The 4,634-nt window shown below is 48.8% G+C and overlaps 4 non-coding genes and 3 pseudogenes across 4 annotated transcripts; all 7 read right to left on the bottom strand.

The window, feature by feature from the left end:
• Nucleotides 1-453: 453 nt before the first annotated feature.
• Nucleotides 454-571, bottom strand: LOC121309812. The gene has a single exon (XR_005948691.1). It is a non-coding gene; the product is annotated as a U5 spliceosomal RNA (small nuclear RNA).
• A 456-nt stretch (nt 572-1,027) lies between these two features.
• Nucleotides 1,028-1,243, bottom strand: LOC121309805 (annotated as a pseudogene).
• A 476-nt stretch (nt 1,244-1,719) lies between these two features.
• LOC121309811 lies at nt 1,720-1,837 on the bottom strand. Its single transcript, XR_005948690.1, has one exon. It is a non-coding gene; the product is annotated as a U5 spliceosomal RNA (small nuclear RNA).
• Nucleotides 1,838-2,301: 464 nt separating this feature from the next.
• LOC121309803 lies at nt 2,302-2,513 on the bottom strand (annotated as a pseudogene).
• Nucleotides 2,514-2,962: 449 nt separating this feature from the next.
• LOC121309810 lies at nt 2,963-3,080 on the bottom strand. The gene has a single exon (XR_005948689.1). It is a non-coding gene; the product is annotated as a U5 spliceosomal RNA (small nuclear RNA).
• A 466-nt stretch (nt 3,081-3,546) lies between these two features.
• LOC121309802 lies at nt 3,547-3,758 on the bottom strand (annotated as a pseudogene).
• A 449-nt stretch (nt 3,759-4,207) lies between these two features.
• LOC121309808 lies at nt 4,208-4,325 on the bottom strand. The gene has a single exon (XR_005948687.1). It is a non-coding gene; the product is annotated as a U5 spliceosomal RNA (small nuclear RNA).
• Nucleotides 4,326-4,634: the final 309 nt, after the last annotated feature.

Raw genomic sequence — 4,634 nt, 5'->3', positions numbered from 1 at the left:
CCATACTATGGCCGTCAATACCAAGACCCCAAAGCCATATCCCAGCCACAATTTCACCATCCACACTGCTTTAGATGTAGAATAAGGGACACGGAACACAGATATTGGCAATAAAGGAGTACTTTTATTGAAAATTTACCCCCTCCAAACCATTATCCAAATCCATTTCCTATTTCCAAACCATAGTCCATAAACCATCTTCAATCCACTTTCTATTTGATTTCTGTTTCTGAATCTGTCACCTCGACTCTACACACACACATGATCGGAGCCAAGAGGCCGAGAAGCGATGCCCACAATGGTTTTAGCCAAACGCCCCGGGCGCGGCCGCCCGCCGGAGCAGCCGTGGTACTTGCTTCTCGGGCGGAGGGAAATAAAGAAAGGTAGGTGATGGGCTCCAACAGGGGCGACCGCCCTTTCTGTGCTCATTCTGCTTTTAAACTCCAGGTGGAGCCTCTCCCCGAGGGGAAGGGCTGTCCAAAAATTGGATCGAACTCGTAAATGCTCCTCTCCACGGAAATCTTTAGTAAAAGGCGAAAGATTTATTCGAGCTGTAGAGAAGCCAGAGTGTGCCTTTGCTGGCGGCCGAGCCCTTCCGGCCGGCCCAAAGGCACTCCCCTCTACCAAGCGGCAGCAAGGCCACGCAAAACAAAAAAAGGGAACTCTTCCCAAAACGCATCTGCCGTTCCGCCCCGGCGAAAGGGCGCTTTGCTGCTGCTGCTGCCGCCGCCTTGAAAGCCAGGGCTCCTTGCTTGCCTCACTCAACAGCTCCGAATCCGCTTTACAGCTGCGCTCCTCTCCTCCTCCCGCGAGCGCAAGGCCTTCTGGGTACACTGGCCTGCTGCGTGTGTTAGGCCTGCCTGAATATTAAATATTTAAAAAAAAAAAAAAAAAAAAAAAAAAAAACAACAAAAAGAGCGGGAAAACAGCACGTCCCAGGAAAAGGGGTGGAGGGCGCACCCTTTAGCGCTCTCTCTCTCTCTCTCTCTCTCTCTCTCTCTCTCTCTCTCTCTTTTGTCCTTTCTGAGAACTGTGCACCGTTCCCGGAGGTACTGCAATACCGGGTCGATGCGTGGAGTGGACGGAGCAAGCCCCGCTTCCATCTCCCGCTTCCTAAAATCAATTTAATATAGACAGTACCCCTATGGTGGACGTATCAGACATTAAACTGATAGGGACAGTTTTTTTATTTATTTATTTATTGATTTATTTATTTATTTATTTATTCTTAACAAATAACAATACAAATAACAAGACATTATCAAGACAAACAAACACATTAACCATCAGAAAAAAACCCGTTCTCATAATCCAGTCTATTCCAAAGTCCAAACCGTTCAAATCCATCCCAGCAAAATCTTAATCCAAAACTCATTACCCCCTCCAAACCATTATCCAAATCCATTTCCTATTTCCAAACCATAGTCCATAAACCATCTTCAATCCACTTTCTATTTGATTTCTGTTTCTGAATCTGTCACCTCGATTTCTGTTTCTGAATCTGTCACCTCGACTCTACACACACACATGATCGGAGCCAAGAGGCCGAGAAGCGATGCCCACAATGGTTTTAGCCAAACGCCCCGGGCGCGGCCGCCCGCCGGAGCAGCCGTGGTACTTGCTTCTCGGGCGGAGGGAAATAAAGAAAGGTAGGTGATGGGCTCCAACAGGGGCGACCGCCCTTTCTGTGCTCATTCTGCTTTTAAACTCCAGGTGGAGCCTCTCCCCGAGGGGAAGGGCTGTCCAAAAATTGGATCGAACTCGTAAATGCTCCTCTCCACGGAAATCTTTAGTAAAAGGCGAAAGATTTATTCGAGCTGTAGAGAAGCCAGAGTGTGCCTTTGCTGGCGGCCGAGCCCTTCCGGCCGGCCCAAAGGCACTCCCCTCTACCAAGCGGCAGCAAGGCCACGCAAAACAAAAAAAGGGAACTCTTCCCAAAACGCATCTGCCGTTCCGCCCCGGCGAAAGGGCGCTTTGCTGCTGCTGCTGCCGCCGCCTTGAAAGCCAGGGCTCCTTGCTTGCCTCACTCAACAGCTCCGAATCCGCTTTACAGCTGCGCTCCTCTCCTCCTCCCGCGAGCGCAAGGCCTTCTGGGTACACTGGCCTGCTGCGTGTGTTAGGCCTGCCTGAATATTAAATATTTAAAAAAAAAAAAAAAAAAAAAAAAAAAAAAAAAAACAAAAAACAAAAAAAGCGGGGGAAAACAGCACGTCCCAGGAAAAGGGGTGGAGGGCGCACCCTTTAGCGCTCTCTCTCTCTCTCTCTCTCTCTCTCTCTCTCTCTCTCTTTTGTCCTTTCTGAGAACTGTGCACCGTTCCCGGAGGTACTGCAATACCGGGTCGATGCGTGGAGTGGACGGAGCAAGCCCCGCTTCCATCTCCCGCTTCCTAAAATCAATTTAATATAGACAGTACCCCTATGGTGGACGTATCAGACATTAAACTGATAGGGACAGTTTTTTTATTTATTTATTTATTTATTTTTTTTTATTTTTATTCTTAACAAATAACAATACAAATAACAAGACATTATCAAGACAAACAAACACATTAACCATCAGAAAAAAACCCGTTCTCATAATCCAGTCTATTCCAAAGTCCAAACCGTTCAAATCCATCCCAGCAAAATCTTAATCCAAAACTCATTACCCCCTCCAAACCATTATCCAAATCCATTTCCTATTTCCAAACCATAGTCCATAAACCATCTTCAATCCACTTTCTATTTGATTTCTGTTTCTGAATCTGTCACCTCGACTCTACACACACACATGATCGGAGCCAAGAGGCCGAGAAGCGATGCCCACAATGGTTTTAGCCAAACGCCCCGGGCGCGGCCGCCCGCCGGAGCAGCCGTGGTACTTGCTTCTCGGGCGGAGGGAAATAAAGAAAGGTAGGTGATGGGCTCCAACAGGGGCGACCGCCCTTTCTGTGCTCATTCTGCTTTTAAACTCCAGGTGGAGCCTCTCCCCGAGGGGAAGGGCTGTCCAAAAATTGGATCGAACTCGTAAATGCTCCTCTCCACGGAAATCTTTAGTAAAAGGCGAAAGATTTATTCGAGCTGTAGAGAAGCCAGAGTGTGCCTTTGCTGGCGGCCGAGCCCTTCCGGCCGGCCCAAAGGCACTCCCCTCTACCAAGCGGCAGCAAGGCCACGCAAAACAAAAAAAGGGAACTCTTCCCAAAACGCATCTGCCGTTCCGCCCCGGCGAAAGGGCGCTTTGCTGCTGCTGCTGCCGCCGCCTTGAAAGCCAGGGCTCCTTGCTTGCCTCACTCAACAGCTCCGAATCCGCTTTACAGCTGCGCTCCTCTCCTCCTCCCGCGAGCGCAAGGCCTTCTGGGTACACTGGCCTGCTGCGTGTGTTAGGCCTGCCTGAATATTAAATATTTAAAAAAAAAAAAAAAAAAAAAAAAAAAAAAACAGAACAAAAAGAGCGGGAAAACAGCACGTCCCAGGAAAAGGGGTGGAGGGCGCACCCTTTAGCGCTCTCTCTCTCTCTCTCTCTCTCTCTCTCTCTCTCTCTCTCTCTCTCTCTTTTGTCCTTTCTGAGAACTGTGCACCGTTCCCGGAGGTACTGCAATACCGGGTCGATGCGTGGAGTGGACGGAGCAAGCCCCGCTTCCATCTCCCGCTTCCTAAAATCAATTTAATATAGACAGTACCCCTATGGTGGACGTATCAGACATTAAACTGATAGGGACAGTTTTTTTATTTATTTATTTATTGATTTATTTATTTATTTATTCTTAACAAATAACAATACAAATAACAAGACATTATCAAGACAAACAAACACATTAACCATCAGAAAAAAACCCGTTCTCATAATCCAGTCTATTCCAAAGTCCAAACCGTTCAAATCCATCCCAGCAAAATCTTAATCCAAAACTCATTACCCCCTCCAAACCATTATCCAAATCCATTTCCTATTTCCAAACCATAGTCCATAAACCATCTTCAATCCACTTTCTATTTGATTTCTGTTTCTGAATCTGTCACCTCGACTCTACACACACACATGATCGGAGCCAAGAGGCCGAGAAGCGATGCCCACAATGGTTTTAGCCAAACGCCCCGGGCGCGGCCGCCCGCCGGAGCAGCCGTGGTACTTGCTTCTCGGGCGGAGGGAAATAAAGAAAGGTAGGTGATGGGCTCCAACAGGGGCGACCGCCCTTTCTGTGCTCATTCTGCTTTTAAACTCCAGGTGGAGCCTCTCCCCGAGGGGAAGGGCTGTCCAAAAATTGGATCGAACTCGTAAATGCTCCTCTCCACGGAAATCTTTAGTAAAAGGCGAAAGATTTATTCGAGCTGTAGAGAAGCCAGAGTGTGCCTTTGCTGGCGGCCGAGCCCTTCCGGCCGGCCCAAAGGCACTCCCCTCTACCAAGCGGCAGCAAGGCCACGCAAAACAAAAAAAGGGAACTCTTCCCAAAACGCATCTGCCGTTCCGCCCCGGCGAAAGGGCGCTTTGCTGCTGCTGCTGCCGCCGCCTTGAAAGCCAGGGCTCCTTGCTTGCCTCACTCAACAGCTCCGAATCCGCTTTACAGCTGCGCTCCTCTCCTCCTCCCGCGAGCGCAAGGCCTTCTGGGTACACTGGCCTGCTGCGTGTGTTAGGCCTGCCTGAATATTAAATATTTAAA

This window comes from Polyodon spathula, unplaced genomic scaffold, assembly GCF_017654505.1.
Source record: "Polyodon spathula isolate WHYD16114869_AA unplaced genomic scaffold, ASM1765450v1 scaffolds_1496, whole genome shotgun sequence".
Classification (NCBI taxonomy): Eukaryota; Metazoa; Chordata; class Actinopteri; order Acipenseriformes; family Polyodontidae; genus Polyodon; species Polyodon spathula.
The sequence above is the reverse complement of the archived record's forward strand: the minus strand, read 5'-3'. Positions and strand labels throughout refer to the sequence as shown.